The 26,434-nt window shown below is 38.2% G+C and overlaps 1 non-coding gene and 1 pseudogene across 1 annotated transcript; both read right to left on the bottom strand.

Moving 5' to 3' along the window:
• Positions 1 to 4,351: 4,351 nt before the first annotated feature.
• LOC116124498 lies at positions 4,352 to 26,262 on the bottom strand (annotated as a pseudogene).
• LOC116124508 lies at positions 14,059 to 14,165 on the bottom strand. The gene has a single exon (XR_004127220.1). It is a non-coding gene; the product is annotated as a small nucleolar RNA R71 (small nucleolar RNA).
• Positions 26,263 to 26,434: the final 172 nt, after the last annotated feature.

Here is a 26,434-nt window from a genome sequence, read left to right as displayed (position 1 = left end):
GTTTTCCTTTTGTCTCGGTACCCATTGCAACTGATTCAACCAGCAATGATTCTCTAGCAATGATTCTCCAGCAGTGCCTTGGTTCTCAACTTGTCACACGACAACAACTGGTAAGCAAATTCCACTCTCCATTAGTTCTGGTTGTCCTAATCCTTCTTCTTCATGTCATCCTGTGTTTTTACCTCAATCACCAAGTCCTTCATCTCCTCAATCCTCTTCATCAATTACAGTAACAGATTCTAAATTAGTGTCTACTGCACCTTTTACTACCAAGACAAATTCAGCCACTCACACACCAACATCCTCTACCTTCACACCAGTTTTACCAGATAATTCTTGTCTAGTTATGTCTTCACAGCCTACATTACCCATAGAAACAGCCACCACTTCCTTTTTAGCATCACCGAAGACTACTTCTTGTCCACTTGTAGTTGATCTGTCCTCATATAAGTTTTCTGATACATTTTCTCATCCTTACTCACATTCATCCAAACCTGAATCATCTATCAACACACATCCTATGCTTACTTTAGCCAAACTTGCTGATTAGTCTAGAACAGTCTTTGTAGTGTCAAAGCCATTAACTGTCCAACCTGAACCTGCTTCAGTAAGTGAAGCCCTTGCTAGTGCTGAGTGGAGAACAGCTATGCATGATGAGTTTACAGCCTTACTAAAGAATGAGACATGGACCCTTGTACCAAAAACACATGATATGAATATTGTTGGAAATAAATGGGTGTTTAGAGTCAAGTTTCATGCTGATGGGTCATTACAAAAATATAAAGCCAGGTTGGTTGCAAAGGATTTTCAGCAAACCCCTGGTTTGGACTATTTTGAAACATTTAGTCCAGTTATCAAACCTGCCACTATTATAATTATATTTACCCTTGCTATCTCAAAAGGCTGGGACATCCAACAAGTTGATGTTAATAATGCCTTTCTCAATGGCACCCTAAGTGAAACTGTTTACATGCGTCAACCTGAAGGTTTTGAACATCCTCAGCTTTCATCCCATGTGTGCAAACTCAATAAGGCATTATATGGTCTTAAACAAGCTCCGAGGGCTTGGTTTGAAAAGCTGAAGCAAGCCCTAATGAATAGAGGATTCAAAAATTATGTATCAGATTCAAGCCTGTTTATTTTTCAGAATGCAACTCAGGTTCTATACATTCTCATCTATGTTGATGACATCCTGGTTACTAGATCAGACAAATCTGCTATTTTACAGCTTGTGACAGAATTAAACAGTGAATTTGCTCTGAAAACTCTTGGCTATGTCACCTACTTTCTTGGTTTAGAAGCTCATCGAAATGCTGAAGGTCTTCATTTATGACAAACTAAGTACATTGTTGATCTATTGGCTAAAACAAAGATGCAAGATGCTCATGCTTGTCCTACTCCTATGGCTGCTGGAACAAAACTTTTTAGTTCTGACAGTGAGCTATTCAAGGATCCTAGTTTATATAAAAGCACCATAGGAGCCTTGCAATATCTAACTTTGACCAGGCCTAATATAAGCTTCACTGTTAACAAGCTCAGTCAATTTCTTCAAGCCCCAACTGAACTTCAATGGCAAGCCTGCAAGAGAGTCTTAAGGTATATCAAAGGCACTCAGTTTCATGGGCTGCAATTTAGGCCAGCAACTATTTTTGGTGTTGAGTGTTATACAGATGCAGATTGGGGAAGTAATCTTGATGACCGAAGGTCTACAAGTGGTTATTGTATTTACTTGGGGCCTAATCTTATTCAATGGAGCTCTCGTAAGCAAAAGGTTGTTGCATTATCTTCCACAGAGGCTGAATACAAGGCACTTGCACATACAGCCACTGAATTGGCTTGGTTAGATAGTGTATTTTTTGAATTGGGTATAAGCTTGAGTGCCACTCATGTAATATGGTGTGATAACCTTAGTGCAGGAGCTTTGGCATCTAATCCTATTTATCATGCAAGAACCAAACACATTGAGATTGACACACATTATATAAGAGATCAAGTTCTTGCTAAGAAGGTGATAGTCCAATATGTTCCTTCGAAGTTGCAAATTGCTGATGTTCTGACTAAGTCCTTATCAGTAGCTCAATTTCAAGAGCTGAAACAAAAACTCAATGTAGTTGCAGTTAATATTTCCAGTGAACAAGAAGTTGGTGTGCCAACTTCAAGAAACTGAAGGAGTGTGTATGGAGTGTGTCATTTTTGATTTGAGAAGATGTTTTTTTTTTTTTTTGCAAATTGGTACAAATGGAGTAAGAAGTTCTGCAGATTATTGAGTATGTTGAGTCTCTCTGCAGTGTATTGACATTTTTTGGTTTTGTTTCGATGGTACAAATGGAGTAAGGAGTACTGCATATTATTGACATTTTTGTTTATCTACAGTGCATTGACATTTTTTGGTTCTGTTTCGATGGTACAAATGGAGTAAGGAGTACTGTAGATTATTGATTTTTTGTTTCTGTTTTGATGGTACAAATGGAGTAAGGAGTTCTACAGATTATTGATTTTTTTGTTTCTGTTTCGATGGTACAAATGGAGTAAGGAGTTCTGCAGATTATGGACATTTTTGTTTCTGTTTTGATGATACAAATGGAGTAAGGAGTTCTGCAGATTATTGACAGTTCCTGTGTCAAAATGTTTCTATTTGCTGGAGTTCTCTTGTTTCCTAGCTGTTATATTGCTTGGGGAACTTGGCAGTTGCTGAAGTTGGAGCTGTCATATTGCTTGGGGAACTTGGCAGCTGCTGAAGTTGGAGCTGTTGTATTGCTTACTTGGGGAACTTGGCAGTTGTTGAAGTTGGAACAACTTGGAGCTGCTCAAGTTAAAAGACCAGGCATAATCCCGGTTTAATTCTGAAGGGAAGTGTTGAATAGAATAACCCCTGTTGAGTTTGAGGGGAGATGCTGACCAAAGAAAGAAAAAGGGTAAAAAGGTCAAGACTGTAGTTTTGTTTACTAACTCATGCGGTGTCGTTTTTTTTTATTATCATTGTCATCTCTCTCATTTCATATAAAAGAGAGGTCAACTGCAGTTTGTAATGTACTGTAAAATAAAAAACAGATCTACGAATTTCAGCTCTCAGTTTTCTTTCAATTTTGTTCCAAATCCCATAGGAGGTAAGTTGAGTTTGGTACATCTTTTGTTCTTGAGCAAAAACAGTAGGAAAAAGAAAATAGAGAGAAATAAGTGATTGTAGGAAGTGGCTTGCCAGAATTGCTCGCACAAGGATTGCAGATGCATTTTCTTTTGTTCTTAAAATTCACTCATTTTCCTTCACTCTTATAGCACATTATCTACTGTGCAGATTTTACCTAATTTGTTTTGTAATTTGGACTTGCACATGGTTTAAGAAACAGTAAATTGGAGCAATAATGCATGGTGGGATCACATGAAAAGCTTCTAAACATCAATGCAATTGGTTACATTTCCCTTGTCACCGATTTTGTTGAAGATTTAATCTGGATCCATTTGTACGTCTCCAAAAATACCGACTATAGCATACTAACAAGCAGGTTACACGACTGAATTTTAAACTGCATTCTATTGCGGATAGAATTTATGCTATGAAAGTGAAGTGAGAACACTTTGACTATGCTTTTTAATGTCTGAACCAATGTATACTATACAAGCAGATTACACGATTGAATATATATATATATATATATGTGTGTGTGTGTGTGTGTGTGTGTGTGTGTGTGTGTGAAGTGAGAACACTTTGACTATGCTTTTTAATGTCTGAACCAATGTATACTATACAAGCAGATTACACAATTGAATATTATATATATATATATATATATATATGTGTGTGTGTGTGTGTGTGTGTGTGTGTGTGTGTGTGTTCCATCTTTGATAGTCTTAAAACCATCAAGGAATTTTTTTGTATAAATATTTTTATTTTGTAATTTATTTATTTTCCTAATTATTACCAATTAAATAATGAAATAATACAATAAAATTCTTCATAATATTCCTCAACCAACAACAATGATCACAATTCATAAATAAATTTTAACATTCAACGATCTTTCAATTAATTTAGTAAACGAAATTCAATAATAGTAGCATATCATTCACCAAAAGTTTGATACATATTTTTTCCCTCATTGACACTTTGACATCAATAAAAAATCAATAACTAAAAAAAGTTTGATACGCACATCGTCCATTCTCCTCTAACTTCATCGATCTTTGCATCTGTGTATATTTTTTTTTCCCATGAACTATAAAAGATTAAAAGTAGATAAATTCAATATATATACAACTACAGAACATATATGATTAAAACACATAGTAGAAGATTAACATGACGCAGCCAGCTTCATCAAAAAAACAAAATATTAGTACTTTTAGGTAGGGAAAACTTTTCTACGCATAGTTACAAATAATGAAGAGTAAAAGGATAAAAACCAGAAACTATTGGAACCTTACAAAGAACTTACTCACCCATGGTAGATAAGCTGCGGTAAATGCAAACAAACCCAAAAAACTCATATGGATGAAAGGATTTTGTTAGCTCCACACATACACCTGTATGGTTTAAGAAAATTAGATGGCCTCCAGGTGATTATCAACAACAACAGCACCAATAAAACAATGTTGCAAATTGGAAAAATGAAAACCAACCATCATGAGTGTCAATGAATTGCTAAGGAATATGAAGTTTGCAAATGATTCTGACAAATAAGGTATCATTCCCCCAATAAGAACAGTGCCTGTTAAACATGTTGCTCCAACAAAAGCATGTAAAAGAAATCTGTAGTCCTTCCCCTGAAAGAGTTCTCCTCAAGAAGCTTGCAGTATCGAGCAAGAAAGAACATATGGAACAAATAGTCCAAATCTGGCATTACAAAGAAACAAACATGTCAATAAATGCTCTGCTCTTTTGAATGCTAAATTTAAACATCTTCCACTGTACATACAACATACGTTTTTACTTGTTCCTTCATTGTCATAGTTGAAAACAACAATCATTTGTAGGCGGCTTCTCTATTGCTCTTGACTGAATAATTTCATCAGCGTAAATTTGTGAATGAGGCAAAAAATACAGGGCCAAGTAAATATAGTCAATTATCCAGGAGCCCAGGGCTAAAGAATATTCACATAATCGTATTAAGTTTGGGCTCTGTGAGAAACTTTGATTTTGGGTCAAGGCTCATCCGGAACTAAATCTTTATTTTTAATACATAATAAGCCCACTAGTTTAGTTTACAGTGTTTACGTGATTGTGGAAGAATGAACGTGAAACCCGTCCTTGAAAGTATTTGTATTTGAAACAAAACACTGCCTCCGGAACAAATAAGCTCGTAATTTATAAGTTTTTCCAGTTCCCACACCACACCCCCTTAATTACACTCATACGGCTATCAGAAAATGAGGACCAAGTAATTCACAAAAATCAGTATGAACTTATTACGATTCTATCTGAAACATAAACAAATAATTAATATTACTTTTGCATATTAAACGTCGGAAGTAAATACATTTTGATCCTAGGCTCAAAATTTTCCAAAATAAAACTTAGTTGTCTGAGCTCGAAAAAATTAAAAATAGATGGAACCATTCATTGCAAAAGCAAGATGTCAGATGTCACTAAGCATTGAATTTATCAAAATTAAAATCATTGTCACCACATTGTAACCAAATATACCATATATCTCAGTACGAACCTCTTCTGCTCCCATCTCTCTCTACATTATAATATTATATTGAAGCATGAACTGTCGAAATAGGGGGTATGTGAGAAGAAAGAAATTAAGCAAAAATTATTCTCACTTCGATGTCAATAAGTACACTTCATACTGCAGCATGAAAGTCATGTCAAGTTATTGAATATAAATAGTTTTTTTTTGTTGGGAGGGGGATGAGAGTGACAAATATAGACTTCAGACTCCCCATAGTTATTTGAATTAATAAGATCTAACCTCGGGACTATGTTAAAAATGTCAGGCAGGACAAGAAGGTTAATTAATAGTGAAAAAGCTATAGGTCAGCACGTCTTAACCACAAACTTGACTATCTACACTTTTATAGATAAACAAAACCTACATTACCATCATGTATTAACCATAAACTTGCGAAATTGGTAATGTAGCTATTTGTGAACGCAAAAATTTTATGCAGAGATGCTCATAAAAATTAATGCAGAGATGCTCATATAGTCATACTCAGACATCACAGGTATGAAGAAAATCCGCAAATCATTTCCAAGCCTAGTAACTTCATTTGATCAACAATTCACATGTTTTGACAAACAAGAACATTGCTGTTACTGTGGAGCATTTGTATAAATGTAGAGGTATACTTGATGTGCCTTCCTCTACATGCTAAAGAACCCATGTTTCGATAGTAAATCTCAAGCAATATAATTGAGATACAAAAGGGACACTAGAAGGTGTGAAGCTGAAAAATAGAGACTGAAAGAGTTCTGGAAACATTCAGAACTCATGAACTTTTCTTATTGATTTCAGTTGATACAAGCTGAAAGTACACTTTCGTTTATATACAAAGAGAAAGATAGTGCTAAAGAGTAAACCCAGCTTAGTGATAAAGAGGAAAGTGTCTCTTTACAAAACGACACCGTTAGCTCATTTGTGAAGCTACAGTTTTACAAAACTGCCCTCCTTACAGTCTGGCTAACATTCCCCCTCAGACTGGACTACAATTGCTGAATTTTCTTCAAGACTTTAGCAGGATTTTCTTCTAGACTTTAGCTTGTTGTCTTTAGCCATTTCCTTCATATGCATACTCTGCACTTTCTCAAAAAGCAGCTAATTTCTACTAACATAAATGGAATGCTTCTGCACTTTCTTAACTAATTCCTACTCAAAGCTAGCTGATCTCAACAATACACTTTCTCAACATAACTACAGTTCTGCCATGCCATGCTTTTGCACTTTCTTAACTAATTCCTACTCAAAGCTAGCTGATCTCAACAATGCTTATACTCAGCATTCTTATCATGGCACAAATAGTAGCACTCACACCATCATATCATTGATAGGAACCCACTCCAATAACTCAACAATTTGGGCTGGGTCATGGGTCTTTCATGAGCTTGGACAAAACTCTCCTTAGAAAATCGGCTTGCCACGGGAGGGTGCCCAAGCCTTTATAACCCACATGCCCACCCTTTTCCCTTTCAATGCGGGATCCTAACATTCCACCACGCTTCCGCAATCGACATCCACGTCGGCCTCTTTACCCCCGTCGGCCTCTTTACCCCTTGGGTGACTACGCAGATCCTCTTTCCCTCGGGCCTCCATGCCTTTTCTCAAGGTAGCAGCTCAGGCCCAAGGTCAGTCTGCCACGGGGCAGCCTGCCATGCATGCGCTGCCACATAGGCGCAAGATCATTCTCTGATACCAATTGATAGGAACCCACTCCAATAACTCAACAATTTGGGCTGGGCCATGTGTCTTTCATGGACTTGGATAGAACTCTCCTTAGAAAACCGGCTTGCCAAGGGAGGGTGCCCAAGCTTTTATAACCCACATGCCCACCCTTTTCCCTTTCAATGCGGGATCCTAACAACCACAAACAGCATAACTACAGTTCTGCCATGCCATGCTTCTGCACTTTCTTAACTAATTCCTACTCAAAGCTAGATGATCTCAACAATGCTTATACTCAGCATTCTTCTCATGCCACAAACAGCAACACACACACCATTATACCATTACACCATTACACATACTGGAATCTTTTCCACTCAGCATTCAAACCATATCACAAACGCATTACCTTTCATTATTATGTTTATAAACAGCAACACAATACCTCAACATAATGCAAATTTTTACACTGCTTTAGAGATTAAGATGACTCTTGGCTATTGTCAACTTTAGCATCTGTATGTGGTACCTCAACAACACAGAGTTTGTGTTTCAATTCCTGGAACTGACTAATGGAAAGTGCTTTTGTTAGAACATCAGCAATTTGAAGTTTAGTGGGAACATATTGCACAATAACCTTTTTTGCAAGAACTTGGTCTCAAATATAGTGAGTGTCAATCTCAATATGTTTTGTTCTTGCGTGAAAAACTAGATTTGATGCCAATGCTCCAGCACTCACATTGTCACAACAAATGACAGGACAAGAGTTTAGAGACACACTTATTTCAGTAAACAAACTGTCCAACCAGGCCAATTCAGTTGTTGTTTGGGCTAGTGCTTTGTACTTAGCCTCTATAGATGATAAAGCAACCACTTTTTGTTTGCGAGAACTCCATTGAACTAGATTAGGACCTAGGTACACACAATATCCACTAGTAGACCATCGATCATCTAAATTACCTCCATAATCTGCATCTATATAACATTCAACATTGAGAGAGGCTGTTGGTCTAAAAAGCAAGCCATGGAATTGAGTACCTTTAAGGTACCTTAAAACTCTCTTACAAGCCTGCCATTGTAACTCAGTAGGAGCCTGAAAATATTGGCTAAGCTTGTTCACTGTAAAACTAATATCAGGCCTGGTTAAGGTGACATATTGAAGAGCTCCAATAGTGCTTCTATAGAGGCTAAGGTCTTTAAACAACTTCATATCTGTTGCAAAAAGTTTTATGCCTGTTGCCATAGGAGTGGGACAACCATGTGCCTCTTGCATCTTAGTTTTAACAAGTAAATCATGGACATATTTGGTTTGTTTTAGGTGCAGACCCGCAGCTGATCTGGTTGCCTCTAAGCCCAAAAAATATGTGATAACCCCAAGAGTTTTCAAGGAAAATTGGCTATTTAAATCATGAACAAGCTGCTGAATACTAGAGGAACTGGAACCAGTTATTAAGCTATCATCCACATATATAAGAACATATAAAACTTGAGAGTTGTCCTTGAGAATGAACAAACTTGAATCAGATATTGAATTCTGAAATCCTTTGCGCACCAAGGCTTGTTTAAGTTTGTCAAACCAAGCTCGTGAGGCTTGTTTAAGACCATAGAGAGCCTTGTTAAGTTTACAAACATGTGAGGATAAATGAGAAACCTCAAACCCCTCCAGTTGTCGCATGTAAACTATTTCATTCAAATGACCATTAAGGAATGCATTGTTCACATCCACTTGTTGAATATCCCAACCATAAGTGACAGCCAATGTGAAAATAATTCTAATAGTTGTTGGTTTAACAATAGGGCTGAAAGTTTCAAAATAATCTAGGCTAGGAGTTTGTTGAAATCTTTTAGCAACTAATCTGGCCTTGTATTTCTGGAGAGACCCATCAACATGAAATTTGGTTCGAAACACCCATTTATTACCAACTAATTTCATATCAGAAGTTCAAGGAACAAGACTCCAAGTTTCATTCCTAATAAGAGCATCAAACTCATCTTGCATGGCCTTTTTCCACTCATCACAAGCAAGAGCTTCAGTCACTGTAATAGGTTCTAGTTGAACAGGTAAGGAATTGGTCAAAGTAAGTGTAGTTGAGGTTAGGTTGCTGGTTTTAGACCTGGTCAGTGTGGTGTGTGTATTAGTTGTCAGGAGTTGGTTTTTAGGTTGGTTATAAGTAACAAAAGAAAGGAATTCAGGTGCTTTATTCACTGTAACAGATTTTGGTTGAATAGGTAAAAACTTGGTCAGGGTAAGTGCAGTTGTAGTTGGGTTGCTGGTTTTGGACCTGGTGAGCATGGGGTGAGTGTTAGTGGTTAGGGACTGGTTTGTAGGTTGGTTATGAGTAATCGAAGGAAAGAATTCAGGTGCATGGTTAAGGTTTTTAGGTTAAAGACGTTGTGATGGAGTTAAGTCAACTACAAGAGAGCAATCAGTGTGTTTTTGGGCTGATTGTGGACAATCTGAAGATATAGAAGACTTTTGGACCTTTGAATTGTGAAGAGAAGGATGATAACAACAGAGATCTACTTCTAAGGGAAAAGTGTGTGGAATAGAAGTAGGATTCGGTAATGAAGAAGTATAGTTATTGAGGTTGTTAGATGGAGTAATTGAAATTGAGTTGTTGATGTTAGAGGATGGATTAGGAATGGATGGATTAGAGATGTATGTATTCATATCCTGAAATGAGGAACTAGGAACTGAGTTGTTAGTAGTGAAGGAAGCATTAGGAACAGAGCAGTCCACTACAGGGGAGACTTTACTGGTTGTACCATTTGAGAATGGAATAGAAACAAAAGGAAAAATAGTAGGGGAACTATTAGGGACTGCTGCTTTGAGTAAAGGAGAACATGAACTGGACAAGGTGTGACCAAAACCAGTAGCAAAAGGGAACTCAAGTTCATTGAATTGAACAGTAGGAGTAATGAAATTTTTTCCCTCTAAACTAAGACGTTTATAACCTTTATGAACAAAACTATAACCCAGAAAAACACATTTAGAAGAGTGGAAGTGCAATTTGTGTTTATTGAAATCTCTCAAGAATGGAAAACAAGCACAACCAAAATTTTTTAACTTAGAATATACAGGAAACCTACTGTAAAGAACCTGATATGGGGACAGAAAACTCAAATCTGAGGTAGGCATTCTATTAATAAGAAAAACAGCAGTATCAAATGCACACCACCAAAAATGTAAGGCATGGATGCATGGGCTAGTAAGGTAAGGCCAATTTCTGCTATATGTCTATGTTTCCTTTCACTTCTCCCATTTTGTTGGTGCACATGAGTGCAGGAATGCCTAAGCTGGATTCCAATAGTGGTAAGGTAAGGTATTAGACCTCTATACTCTCCTCCTTAGTCAGACTATAAGATTTTAAGTTTATGTCCAAGCTGTCTCTCAACAAGATGGTGAAATTTGATGAAAGTGGATTGAACTTCAGCTTTGGTTCTTAAGGGAAACATCCAGGTGAACCTACTATAGTCATCAATGAAATGAATGTAGTATTTAAAACCTTCTAATGAAGCTACTAGTACTGGTCCCCAAATGTCACTGTGAACAATTTCAAGGGGTTGTGTAGCTCTAGAGGTTAAACTAGGAAAATGATTTCTATGTAATTTTCCTAGTCTACATGTATCACAAAAACTCAAGGATGAAATGGGTTCTGAAGGTCGTGGGTGAATGTGAGGTAAAATTTTACTTAACACATCAGTATGAGGGTGTCTTAGGCGATTATGCCAAAGGGACAGTGTATTGTTCCTAGTGTTGCTAGCATGGAAAACTATAAGGTTAGTGTTAGAGTCATGAAAGTGACTCTATTTTGGTGATAAAAATACCCCAAGTGTGATTAAATTGAAGTATATTGAGACAATTAAAGAATTTATGAATTTATTCACGAAAATCGCTTCCTAATATTTTCTCATGAATTTAACCTGTTTGGAATGATTTTGGAAAGGATATGAGTTGATATTAGGTTGTGGTTTATGGATTAGGGGTGATTTTGTCTCATTTATGCTGTTTAGGGGGTAAACTGTCATATTTACAAGGGTTGATTTTGTCACTTTTTCAATCGTGCAGGGACCAAAGTGATATTTTGTAGTTTCTCTATAAAAAGAAAACGAAAGGTCGCGTTACAGGGGGGAGCGCCGACACCCATCCATAGTTTTTTCGGTGACTCTTCCTCTCCCATTTTCGGCGACCTCCGGCGACCTTTCATCTTCCATTTGCACCGACGAACACCACCACAAATCACGCACCACCGCCGCCACGTTTCGCATTCCGCCGATGCGACTCTTCATCTTCCAGCCATGATTTCTCTAGTTTTCGGTGACGTTTCAGCTTCCTGGTGGTTGATCTTCCTTCCCCACGGTCGGATCTAGCACTTCCAAGCTTCAGTTGCCGCCAAAACCGTCGGAATCCGCCATCTAGTCGCCGCGCCTCTTCATCTTCCAGCTGTGATCTCGCTCATTTCCAGCAACCTTTCATCTCCCTAGGACCTGATCTGAACTCCCCATCACTAGAGCTTTCCATCGGTACCTTCGGATCCCATTTCCGCCACCATATTCAGGAAGACCCTCTAGAAAATTAACGTTTTCCAGCGAGTGTGACTGTTCGTATTCTGGGCTATTCGTTGGTCGTTTTCGCCCCTTCTTCGTATTATATCGCTATCGGTTACTTCCTCTCCGCCATGATCAACTTCGTTTCCACCGTTTTAGCCTCCGTCATCACCACCATGAGCGACTGAGTCCTGATTGTCTGGTACGGCATAGGCGAGATCGAGATTGACTCCATGACTCTGCTCATCAGCTCTCGACTAGTTGGATGAGCCCGATTGTAGGACATTTGGTAGTATTGTGTGTTGAATTATATTTGTTTTCGTTTCATGTTTGATTTCGATACTTTAATATGATTTGAGCATAATTTGTGATGAATATTGTTGTCCATTGTGATTTACTGTTTTCATAGAACTTGCTGAATGAGAAACGTTGGTTTGAAATAATTGAATGATGAATATTGCTTTTCATTACTTCGCATCGATTGTAATTGAATTGTGTTCGGATTTAATTTCATTTCTACTGTTGTTGCGTTTATTGTGAAGTTGGTTGATTGGAAGATACGTGTTGACAAATTGTCTTTGTTAATCGCATACCAACCAGTGGTATTGTCGTGTAGCGTTTATTGGCGTTCAATGATAGTCTTTAACCAATCGAACTTGAGTGATCGGGTGAGATAGGATAGATTATACCTAGAGTGTTGGGAAGTCATTTCATTGATTTACCTTGCCTTGTAGGTTTAAGGGATCGTAGAGGGTGGAGGAGAATTGTGTGAGTCGGTCTCGTGTCGAACCAAAACCGTAACGGCAACATTTTTATTATAAAGTCTTCATTTGTTTTAATTTCACGCTTTTATTATTTGCATTTAGTTTGTTTACTTTAATTAATCACATTGCCAATTTCATTTCCGCTACTGAAAATACATTAGGTTGTTAGTCTTGCTCTCTGTGGATTCGACCCTGCTTACCGCTAACTACAGTATTTAGGTTTAATTTTGTGACTGTGATGACCAGTTCGACAAAATTTTGACGCCGTTGCTGGGAAGCAACGTGCTTTTGACCTTGTGTGTTTGGGTAGTCATTAGTTTTTATTCTAGGTTTATTTTAGTTGTTGTTTTTGTTTGTGTTATTTTCTTTGTAGTGATTATTTGTTTGGGTGAATTGTTTAATTTTTGTGTTCCGTTTGGTTTGTCTCTTTGCATTTTGGTTAATTATTTTCTTTTTAGGTTGTTGGCTTAATTTCATTTTTACTTCGTTTTATTTCATTTTCATTTTATTTTCGTTGGAATAGTTCCATTTGTGTTTGTTTTTGTTTTGAAGGAAAATTGCAATTGGGAAAAAGCTGCAACGTGTCATGAGCATTGAAGATCTAGCACGACCCAATTGTGAAATTCTCTTAACTTCGTTTTTTTTAGTCATTTTGATTAATTAGGAATAGCTTTTGCCTTATTTTGCATAATTTGTTTTTATTCCTAGGATTTAATTTTTGTTCTTAGTATTAATTTCTTTTAGGTTGCATTGATAACTTTAGTTTTGATTAAGAGTATTTGTTGTGTGAAATTTTGTTGGGTATAGTTTTATTAGATTTTAGATTTGTTTTAATTTTGTTTCGTGTGCTTATTAAAATTTGTTTCTTAGGATTTGCATTTAGCTAATTTTCTTTGAGATTGTTGTTGCGTTGCTTGTTGAGCGTTTTGTGTGTTTAGTTGATGAATGCAAACTAGAAGGTCTTGTAACGAAGAGTTATTACCTTTGAATCTTGAAATTGAACGCACTTGTAAGAGGAATAGAAAACAAGCACGTAGGATGGCTGACCAGAATGAACCCGCACATGTGCCCCTTAGCCAACATTTCGCACCCACCACCTACACTTCAGCCTCATATATCCGTATCCCCAATGTCCAGACACAACACTATGAGATCAAAACTAGTGTCATCCAATTACTGCAAATTTATTATGGGAATTAAATGAGGAGCCATACAAACACTTAGATGAATTTTTAGAGGTTTGCTTCACAGTTAGACTTCAACATGTGAATGAAGATGTCGTGCGCTTAATTTTATTCCCATTCTCACTTAAGGATCGAGCCAAACAGTGGCTCAATTCTTTGGCAGCAGGGTCCATTATCCCTTGGGCCCAAATGCAACACGGATTCCTAAAAAAGTATTATCCCATTGGTAAAACCAACAGTATAAGACGAGCCATCACTAGTTTCACTCAACTAGATGGCGAGGAATTTTATGAGAATTGGGAGCGTTTGAAGGAAATGTTTAGGAAGTGTCCCCATCACGCAGTCCCTAGGTGGCAATTAGTTCATAGTTTTTATGATGGACTGACCAAGAGGCATAGGAATGTGGTAGATGCCTCTTGTGGAGGAACATTTATGCACAAGGACAAGAATGAGTTATGGCAACTCTTTGAGACCTTAAAGTGAAAATTCAAGGCACCACATTTCTGCGTCTAGAATGCCTATCTCAGGGTAGCCATCTAAGAGGGGTGATGTGTATGAGGTGTCACAATTAGATGACATTAGTTCCAAGTTAGAGGTGTTGGCCCACCGGTTTGACAAGTTTGTATCTATACAAGGGCAACCCTCTACACGATCATCTCAGAATAGGGCGAACCAGGATGTTTTTTCCATGCACTCCACTCTTGACCATCCAATTGAGGAGCCCGCCCCTGACCCTTTTGAGGAGCAAGTGCAGGTTGCACAAGGCTTCCAGAGATGAAGCTATCTGTACTCGAACACGTATAATCCTAGGTGGCGTAACCACCCTAATTTTTCATGGAAGCCACAACCACCTCAGAATGTCCCCAATAATATGCCATATAGGAACTATCCTTCCAATCAGCAAGGCAGTTATAGGGAGCAACCTTCAATCCAACCACCCATCCAACCTAGGATCCCACCTCTTGTTCAGCAACCCACTCCAGTGCCTAGTTCACTAGAATCAATGATGGCTCAAATGCTCCAAACCATGCAGGAACAAAAAGCCGACATGAATGCTAGGTTCCAAGATTTAAAGCAGAATACCCAACTTCTACATTCTCATTCCCAATCCATTAGTAAGCTAGAGACCCAAATTGGTCAAATAGTCGAAGCAGTCAATAGGAGGGAACAAAGCCAATTGCCTAGTCAAGTCATAGGTAACCCTAGTGGTTCTTCTCAACAGAGAGGGTTTTTCGAACAAGCTAAGGCCGTGATGACTCTTCGGAGCGGTCGAGAGCTAATTAAGCCTGAGAGGGAAGTAAAAGTCCAGGGTAGAGAAGAGGAAAGTCTAGGTAGGGACCAAGCCAAAGAGAGTGAGAGTGAGCCACTTGTAGAGTCAAGTGTTCAGAGACTGGGTAAGGAGAAAGTTGGGGAGAATGAACCATCCCCTGCATCGTACATACCGTGAGCACTCTTTCCTCGGTGCTTAGAGCCCCTCAATGTTCCCACTATGAGGAAAAGCGCTAGGATAGAGGAAATGATTGAGTTGTATAAGCAGGTGCAGATTAACATTCCACTCTTAGATGCTATTAAGCAAGTACCTGCTTATGCCAAATTCCTCAAAGACTTGTGCACGTAAAAGAGGCGAATGAAATCTCACACATCCAAGACTATACATTTACCAGAAAATGTAAGTGCGGTTGTCTCAAACCGCCTTCCCCCGAAGTTAAAGGATCATGGAGCTCCTATTATTTCTTGTGTGATAGTTAATGTCACGATTGATAGAGCACTCTTAGACTTAGGGGCGAGCGTGAACTTATTATCCACTTCTGTGTATGAACAGTTTAACTTAGGTGAGCTCAAGTCTACTAAAGTCATCCTGCAATTAGCTGACCGATCGATCAAAATACCTAGTGGCCTAATTGAGGACGTGTTAGTTAAGGTTGAGAAACTATATTTTCTGGTGGATTTTCTTGTCTTAGACATGGAGTATACGAACAGTAGAAGTATGCCACCGATTATTTTAGGGAGACCTTTTCTAGCTACGGCAAATGCGTGCATTAACTGTAGATCAGGAGAGATGGAAGTGTCTTTTAGGAATAGGAAACTGAGACTTAATGTGTTTAATGCTGGTTTAGGACCAATGCGTGAGGGCGATAATGATTGTTTCATGGTTGATGCTATTGATAGTCTAGTGGAGGCTCACGCCCCACAGATGTTATGTGATGATGCAATTTACACTCTTATGAATCCATTTGTTGGGGAGATATCTAGCTTGAGTGGCGTGTCTGAGATTCAGGAGGTTAGTGCGTATATGGCTAGGTCGCCCACTCTAGAGCGTCGACCTTGGAACATCAAGTATGAAACCTTACCACCTTTGTCTAAGACGACACAACCGAGGTCAATTGAGTCTCTACCAGTCTTAGAGTTGAAAGCCTTGCCTGATACTCTAAAGTATATTTTCTTAGGACCCAACAAGACCTTACGCGTGATCATTGCTGCCAACTTAGATAGTGAGCAAGATGAGAGATTAGTGGCGGTCTTGACAGCACATAAGGAAGAAATCGGTTGGTCGGTAGTCGATTTGCGAGGGATTAGCCCTTCTTTGTGTATGCATCGCATATTTTTTGAAGAGAATGCTAAACCGGTGCATGAAGCTCAAAGAAGGTTAAACCCGAACATGAAGGAGGTGGTGAAGAAAGAGGTGATCAAATGGCTTGATGCGGGTATAATCTACCCAATATCCGACAGCCAATGGGCGAGTGCTACCCATGTTGTACCTAAGAAGAGTGGCCTCACCGTTGTTGAAAATGAAAAAGGTGAGCGAATTCCTATCCGTACTCCCATAGAATTGAGAGTTTGCATTGACTAGAGGAAGCTCAACCTAGCCACTAGGAAGGATCATTTCCCGCTCCCATTTATTGACCAAATCCTAGAAAAACTTGCAGGATAGACTTTCTATTGTTTTCTGGATGGCTATTCCGGATATAACCAAGTACCAGTTGCCCCCGAAGACCAAGAACACGTTCACATGTCTTTTTGGTACGTTTGCCTTTCGTCGCATGCCCTTCGGGTTGTGCAATGCGCTGGCAACGTTTCAAAGGTGCATGTTATCGATATTTTCTGACATGGTGGGTTAATTCCTTGAAGTCTTCATGGATGATTTTTCTGTGTTTGGTGCATCTTTTGATGATTGTCTCGAAAAACTTGAGTTGGTGTTGAAATGTTGTAGAGAGACAAATCTTGTTCTTAGTTAGGAAAAGAGCCATTTCATGGTTCAAGAGGGAATTGTCTTAGGTTATGTAGTTTCCAAGGAGGGGATAACAGTGAATAAGGTAAAGGTAGAGTTGATTTCTCAATTACCACCGCCTTTATCGGTCAAACAAATTAGATCTTTCCTAGGCCATGTAGGATTTTATAGGCGTTTCATCCAGAATTTTAGCAAGATCTCTAAGCCCTTGTGTGATTTGCTTGATAAAGATGTGGCATTTATTTTTTATGACTCTTGTATGATTGCCTTTACCATTTTGAAGGAAGCGTTGACCACAGCACTCATCATACAACCTCCTGATTGGAACCTACCTTTTGAAGTGATGTGTGACGCGTCGGACTGTGCCATTGGTGCAGTCCTTGGCCAACGGGGGAATAAAAAACCCGTTGTGATCTACTACGCAAGCAAGACCTTCTTCGATGCTCAATGTAATTACACCACTACCGAGAAAGAGTTGCTTGCAGTAGTGTTTTCCCTTGATAAGTTCTAGTCTTATCTTCTTGGGTCTAGGATAGTTGTCTTTATAGACCACGTTGCGGTTAGGTATTTGTTAGACAAGAAAGAGCTAAGCCTAGACTAATTCGATGGATTTTGTTGTTGCAAGAGTTTGATCTAGAAATCAAAGATAACAAAGGTAGTGATAATGTGGTCGCCGATCACTTGTCTAGACTCTTTATAGAATATATCCCTTGTCAATGTTTGAATGACTCTTTCCCGGATGAGCAATTATTTGCAATATCCCAATCCAAAGCACATTGGAATGCCCATATAGTCAATTACCTGGCCGTAGGACAATTACCATTAAGGTGGACCAAAACTCAGAAAGATCATTTCTTTGTAACCATCAAGCATTATTTTTAGGAAGACCTAGACCTTTTCAGGGTGTGTGCAGACCAGATAATTAGGAGATGTGTTCCCAACCACGAGTTTAGTAGTGTGCTTGCATTTTGTCATTCTTATGCTTGTGGTGGTCATTATAGTGGCAAGAGGACCGCTTTAAAGGTCCTCCAGTGTGGTTTTTATTGGCCCACTCTTTTTAGTGATGCATTCTTTTATTGTCATGCTTGTACTTCATGTCAAAAAGTAGGAAATATTGGTAGACGAGATATGATGCCCTTGAATCCTATTTTGATTATGGAGGTATTTGATATGTGGGGTATTGATTTTATGGGTCCATTTCCCTCATCTTTTGGCTTTGAATATATCTTGCTTACAGTGAATTATGTGTCTAAATGGATAGAAGCCATTGCCATTAGGACCAATGATCACAGGGTGGTCGTCAACTTTGTTCAATCGCACATCTTTAGCCGTTTCGGTCATCCGCGTGCCATCATCAGTGATGGTGGCTCGCATTTCACCAATAGGCACTTTGGCTCACTATTGAAAAAGTACTCAATCACCCATCGAGTTGCCACACCTTATCACCATCAAACTAGTGGACAAGTGGAACGTGCTAATAGGGAAATTAAGACTATCTTAGAGAAAATGGTATGGCCCGATCGTAAGGATTGGTCGGTACGTCTGGATGATGCACTTTGGGCCTATCAAACCACATATCGTACCCCTATTGGGATGTCCCCTTATCGGTTAATTTTTGGAAAAACATGTCATTTACCTGTAGAACTTGAACATAGAGCATATTGGGCCACAAGGAAATTCAATTTTGATATGACCACGGCCGGTGACCATAGGAAACTCTAACTTTTGGAGTTAGATGAGCTAAGACATGAAGTTTATGAGAATTCTCGCATCTCTATAGAGAAGACTAAAGCTTTTCACGATAAACACATTGTTAGGAAGTCTTTCTCTCCTAATCAAAAAGTGTGGCTCTTTAACTCTAAGCTTCGCCTCTTTCCGGGGAAGCTTCGGTCACGATGGGATGACCCTTTTATTGTTCTTAATGTTTTCCCTCACGGAGCTGTTGAAATCCGAAACCCAAAAAGGGGACAAGTTTTTAAGGTGAATGGCCAAAGACTTAAACCTTATGTCGATGGCATTAATGATGGAGAGGTGATGATTGAGGATTGTTCTTTATTAGAACCACATTAGCCATGTCAGTGCACTGAGTCTGGCTGAAGACTTTAAACTTAGCGCTTGTGGGAGGCAACCCACCTTTATAAATATGTTTTTACTGCTTTTATGTTTTTATTGTTTTTGTCTTCGCAAGAATGTCATGTTTGGAAACTCATTAACTAGTCCAAGGCTACGCTTATGCATGCTCCACAAACTCTGTTGATGACAGCCCCACCATCGTTCCTCAGGTTGTATCTCTCCACCTTATATGTTGTTAATGTTAGATTTCTTGTTTCTCAAATATGTTGGAAGATTTTAATGTTATTGATCATATTGCCATTTGAGATCATTTGATGCTAAGTTGGGGAGGATGTTTGTAGTTGTGGGTCATTGAGGACAATGACATTTTAAGTTGGGGAGTGTTGATTGATTTCTAGTTTTGTGAAGTGTTGTTGATGATGCTTTTGTGGAGATTGTGATATTTGTGTGAAGTGTTGTTGATGATGCTTTTGTGGAGATTGTGTGTTGAATGGATTGTGCTTAAATTTTTGTGGCATGATGATGTTGTTTTTTGTCGGAAATATGTTAAATCTTACTCTTGTAAGTCCAAAAGTGGCTAAAGTGAACTAAAGTGAGTTATTTTTAAAATTTTTCATGAATTCATGAATAATCACCATTTTAGAAGCAATTGAGATGCTAGTTGAAAGGTTTTGTGAGGTTTTTGAAAATTGTTTGTTGCAGCATAGTTTTAAACATTGAACTATTGGTTATGTTTTGTGCTAGGTTTGTCCATAATTGTGGTTAGACACTGTTTTGTGTAAATGTCATGTGTTTTAGTGTCTATGCAAGTCTCCCACATACTTTACATGCCCATGGAGCAAAGTTTCATTTATTATCTTGTGTGTGTTAAAAGTGCTTAAATGTTGCTTGATGATTTCGTTTTGATTTGTAGCCTAGTTGACTCGAGTGAGTACACCCGAGGGGTGTTCTTCACCTAATCCCCTAAAGCTATCTAGCTTGGGAGTGGTTGGCCTAAAGCTCGTTACATGGGTCCTCTAGAAAGCTTAAGAAGTCATAACATAGATCATAAGCTTTATAAAAAAGAAATAAAGAAATAAAGTCTTGACTTATAGCCTAGTTGGTTTGGGTGAGTAAGTTCGAGGAGTGTTCTACACTTAGTGCCCTATAACCATCTGGTTTGGAGTCATTGACCTAAAGCCCGTTACACGAACCTTCTAGAAAGCTTAAGAAGTTAAGACAAGAAGAAGAAAAAAAAAAAAAATCAAACTAGTGATGAATGAAAAGAAATAATATGTCAAAATCTTGTGTGGAAAATGAGCATTATGTTGCATGTACATAAGTTAGGGAGTTTTGCATGACATCTTAACATTGTGATATGAATATGAAATGTGTGTTTGAGAAGCTTGAATGGAGATAGACAAATCTTGACAGAAACTTTAGTTCTTTATTTAGGATTATGTTGTTTGCATGTTAGGTTCAAATTCTTCACTTTACCTTTTGATGAATGTCTTGGTTGTTGATGAATATGATTGTGTATGGTTTTGTGAGAATGTTGAAAGAGTTCTTTTAACTTTACTCGAGGACGAGCAAAGAGTAAGTTGGGGAGTGTGTTAGAGTCATGAAAGTGACTCTATTTTGGTGATAAAAATACCCCAAGTGTAATTAAATTGAAGTATATTGAGACAATTAAAGAATTTATGAATTTATTCACGAAAATCGCTTCTTAATATTTTTCTTATGAATTTAACATGTTTGGAATTATTTTGGAAAGGATATGAGTTGATATTAGGTTGTGGTTTATGGATTAGGGGTGATTTTGTCTCATTTATGCTGTTTAGAGGGTAAAGTGTCATATTTACAAGGGTTGATTTTGCCACTTTTCAATCATGCAGGGACCAAAGTGATATTTTATAATTTCTCTATAAAAAGAAAACGAAAGGTCGCGTTACAGGGGGGAGCGCCGACACCCATCCATAGTTTTTTCGATGACTCTTCCTCTCTCATTTCTGGCGACCTCCGACAACCTTTCATCTTCCATTTGCACCGACGAACACCACCGCAAATCACGCACCACCACCGCGACATTTCGCATTCCGCCGTCGCGACTCTTCATCTTCCAGCCGTGATTTCTCCAATTTTCGATGACGTTTCAGCTTCCTGGTGGTTGATCTTCCTCCCCCACGGCCGGATCTAGCACTTCCAAGCTTCAACTGCAGCCAAAATCGTCGGAATCCGCCATCTAGTCGTCGCGCCTCTTTATCTTCCAGCCGCGATCTCGCTCATGTCTGGCGACCTTTCATCTCCCTAGGACTTGATCTGAACTCCCCATCACTAAAGCTTTCCATCGGTACCTTCTGATCCCATTTTTGCCACCATATTCTGGAAGACCCGCCAGAAAATTAACGTTTTCCGGTGAGTGCGATTGTTCGTATTCAGGGTTGTTCGTTGCTCGTTTTCGTCCCTTCTTCGCATCATATCGCTGTCGGTTACTTTCTCTCCACCATGATCAGCTTCATTTCCATCGTTTCAGCCTCCGTCATCACCACCATGACCGGCTGAGTTCCCGATTGTCTGTTACGGCGTAGGTGAGATCAAGATTGACTCCACGACTCTGCTCATCAGCTCTCGACTAGTTGGATGAGCCCGATTGTAGGACATTTGGTAGTATTGTGTTTTGAATTATATTTGTTTTCGTTTCATGTTTGATTTCGATACTTTAATATGATTTGAGCATAATTTGTGATAAATATTATTGTCCATTGTGATTTAATGTTTTCATAGAACTTGCTGAATGATAAACGTTGGTTTGAAATAATTGAATGATGAATATTGCTTTTCATTACTTCGCATCAATTGTAATTGAGTTGTGTTCGGATTTAATTTCATTTCTACTGTTGTTGCGTTTATTGTGAAGTTGGTTGATTAGAAGATACGTGTTGACAAATTGTATTTGTTAATCACGTACCAACTAGTGGTATTGTCATGTAGCGTTTATCGGCGTTCAATGATAGTCTTTAACCAATCGAACTTGAGTGATCGGGTGAGATATGATAGATTATACCTAGAGTGTCGGGAAGCCATTTCATTGATTTACCTTGCCTTATAGGTTTAAGGGATCGTAGAGGGTGGAGGAGAATTGTGTGAGTCAGTTTCGTGTCGAACCAAAACCGTAACGGCAACATTTTTATTATAAAGTCTTCATTTGTTTTAATTTCACGCTTTTATTATTTGCATTTAGTTTGTTTAGTTTAATTAATCACGTTGCCAATTTCATTTCCGCTACTCAAAATACATTAGGTTGTTAGTCTTGCTCTATATGGATTCGACACTGCTTACCGCTAACTATGGTATTTAGGTTTAATTTTGTGACTGTGACGACCGGTTCAACAAAATTTTGCTATCAAAGACTTAGACTACTTATCATGAACAAGAGAGTCAACAAAATTGAAAGAATCAATAGAATTGGAAGTGTTTGTGTCAGATTTTTCAATGGCAGAATTGTGAACAAGAGTTTTAGTAATTTCAAAGTTTACAGCAACATCAAACACAGAAGCATCAAACACAGATGTATCAAACATAGATGTATCAAGAGGTTCAGTAATTTCAGAGTTTGCAGCAACATCAAACACAGAAACAGTATGCAAAACATAGCCAAGATTAGGTCTGTCTATATCAAAATTACCAATAATATCAGGAGTACTATCAGAAATTATGTCAGAATTATCAGCTATATTAGAAATGTCATTGAAAACATTAACATTTGCAAAATTAGTGAAACTAGAACTGTCAGTTTTAGTAACAGTAATATCAGGGACAGCAGTAGTAGAGACAGATATACTAGAATCAGAATTTACACAATTTGAATCAGAATCTTGCAAACATTGTGTCTTATTAACGGAATCAGGATCACTAATATTTTCATATGAGGTAGAATTTTGATTACTACAATGTAATTGAGGAACTTGCAACCTATGATCATGATTAACTAAAACATTCAGTGGACTGCTAGTCAGTTTATTACAGTTGGCATTAGCAGCTTAGAAACTATTCGTAGGACTAATAGACTGAGGTGAGCTATGAATATACTGACTATCAGTTACTGACTTATTTGAAAACAAGGTATTACAAAACCTAGGACTCAAAGCAGCTGACTTTTCTAGACCACCAGAAGTGTAACCAGAAGAAAAGCAAGAAGGTATGTGCAATTGGTATAGACCAACCTTAAGTCCTCCCTGCAGTAACACTGCCTTGGTAGCCTTGTCCTTGACAACACAATAATCAGAGTCAAATTCTACAATTACTTGATTATCTTCAGTGAACCTAGAAATACTAAGAAGATTTTTAGTTATTCTAGGAACACATAACACATTGCACAAATGTAAACACGTGGAATCAAATGAACTAGGAAATAAAGTCGAACCTATATGAGATATATGTAAAGACTCACCGCTGCCAACTTGTAGTTGTTCAAACCCATCATAATTTCTGCTAGAAGTCAGTTGAGTAGGATCAAGGGTAACATGGTCAGCAGCTCATGAATCCATGTACCAAGCTGGATCAACTAAGGCAGTTGCTAGGATATTCATATGTGTTTGAGGGTAATGATTCGAAGGAGGTGTATGATTAGACACAAGGAAGGCTTGGTTGGGAGTTGAATTTTGGTATGGGCCTTGCTGACTAGGGACATGAAACCCTTGCTGTTAATGAAGGAAATGAGGCCTTTCTTGTAGATTAGTGTGCTATTGTTGATATTGCAAGTTAGAACTTGTAGCTAACTGAGATGATGAATCATAGGATCCATTTGAAGGAACAATAACATGCTGACTTCCAGATTGAGAACCATAAGAACTGCCAGTATTGAAACTTTGCTGATTTCTAGATTGAGGTCCATAAGATCCACTGTGGAATCCTAGATTTGGACGATGTATATAGTTGAAGGAACCAGGGCCAACTTGTCTTGACATGCTACCTTGAGGAGGTACACCATTGTAAGTAGTTATAACGGTGATAACAGTGGGCTACTGTGTGGCCAATTTTACTGCAAACTTGACAAATAGGCTTGCCTCTCCTAGAGCCAACTTGTCCTGACATGCTACCTTGAGGAGGTACACCGTTGTAAGTAGAGTTATAACGATGATAATAGTGGGCTACTGCGTGGCCAATTTTACTGCAAACTTGACAAATAGGCTTACCTCTACCATTGCTTCTTCCTCTGCCTCTCCCAAAAATAGGTCTATATGAAGAGTAATAGTGGCCTGAAGTTCCACCAAATTGTCCAAATTGCAATCTAGGATCAATAGAACTAAACTAAATTCCTTGAGAAGCAGAACAACTAGAGGATAACGGATAATTCTGAGATCATATGGGAGGATTAGGTAGGCTTTGCAGTTGGGACTGATCATGTGTAACCAGACCAGAGGTGCCATTAGGTGCAGAAGAAATCTTAGTGTTAACTGGCAACAAATTTTGACCACTTGAATTCCCACTTGAATTCCAAGGGAAGCAACAGTAACAAAACCTCCATGAAAATCTATAGAATTAAACCTATCAAGCCGCAACTCATATTTTTGTAACAAAAACTAAGCCTCCTGCAAAGTAATTGGATCAATCTTAGATTCTACCCTGGAGGTTAGATTGACAAAAACAACGTCAAATTTTGGACCTACACCATCTAAAATGTGTTGAAGAAGATCTTCATCTGAGATTACTTGACCATTCGCAGACAAGCTTTCAGCAATGCCTTTCATCTTCTTTACATACTCATGAATACTTAGATTACCTTTCTGAGTTATTTGAAGCAAATTCTTCAAGTGTAAGGCCTTGGCCTTTGACTCAATTACAAACTCAGCTTCAAGTTTAAACCATACTTTAGAAGCAAACTGAAATTTTGAGACAAGAATGAACATGCGCTCACAAATTGAGGATAGAAGCCAAGTAATAAAGAACTTGTCAATTCGTTTCCAGGTTACATAAGCTGGATTCAGCTTTTCTTTGGCTAGGGTTTCAAATGAATTACTATCACTCAACTCAGTTGAACAAGAAACAGAAGTAATAAAAGGAGCTGGACAGGGAATTAAACCTGTCAGATGTTTTTCGAGTTCGTGTGCTCCCACAGCAAAAAGAACTTGTGATCGCCAGAATCGGTAATTGTCAGTGTAACTATCTCTAATGAGTTTGGGAGTGACAACCTGGAGACTTGACGAAAAAATCGAGAGTTAAGGACTAGCTGGATTGTTCTGCATTTTCTCCATTGAAGCTGAGGAAGAAATCAATTGTTAAGATCGTTGCCGCCGCCGCTTGTAACTAGCTTTGATACCATGTGAAGCTAAAAAATAGAGACTGAAAGAGTTCTGGAAACATTCAAAACTCATGAACTTTTCTCATTGATTTCAGTTGATACAAGCTGAAAGTACACTTTCGTTTATATATAAAGAGAAAGATATTGCTAAAGAGTAAACCCAGCTTAGTGATAAAGAGTAAAGTGTCTCTTTACAAAACGACATCGTTAGCTCATTTGTGAAGCTGCAGTTTTACAAAACTGCCCTCCTTACAGACTGGCTAACAAAAGGCAACAACAAATTTTTACCGATATCAATTAGAAACTTAACCATTTTTCGGAAGAAAAGAAAATTAGTGATTGGGCGCCAGAACTGATACTGCTTAACCACAAGTGTTGGATGCAAGCACAGATTAAAGGGCGATATTATCTATAACATTGTAACACAAAGCAGCAAATACATGAGAATAGTAAACAATAGCTCCTCAAAATTACAACCCAAAAAAAAATCAAAACCAATCACTTTCATGCTAAATACAAAACTAAAACTTAGGATCTATCATTCAATGAAAGCAACAAAATTCTCAAATATGAACCAAACCTAGTTAAAATCCTCTCAAAACAAAGAAACCCATTTACCCAGAAACAAAATCACCATGCATTACACCATCAAACCCCCAAAACCCTTAAAAACCACACCAAAAAAATAAAAAATTCACGCCTTTCTATTGAAAAGAAAATAAAAAACACATAAAGAAAGGAATGAGAGAGAGATAAATACATCGAGAGAGCAACTGATGGTGGTGACGATAGTTGTTGTGAGATAGCTGCAGGTGATGATTGGCATCTATTTGTACCATTCCTCTGCAGCTTGGGCCATTATTCTTCTACAAATTTCTCAACAATTTGGTTTATGAAAGAATTTCGAAAGCCTTCAAAATAAGACGAATTTCAATCTTTGGGAAAAAAGGATTTTTGATTCAGAAAAATTAGCAATGGTGACCAACGACAAGGTACAGGATATAGCTATTAAAGTATAAGTCTTCATCGAA

Source organism: Pistacia vera, unplaced genomic scaffold, assembly GCF_008641045.1.
Source record: "Pistacia vera cultivar Batoury unplaced genomic scaffold, PisVer_v2 Contig152, whole genome shotgun sequence".
Taxonomy (NCBI): Eukaryota; Viridiplantae; Streptophyta; class Magnoliopsida; order Sapindales; family Anacardiaceae; genus Pistacia; species Pistacia vera.
This window is presented reverse-complemented; position numbering and strand designations above follow the sequence as displayed.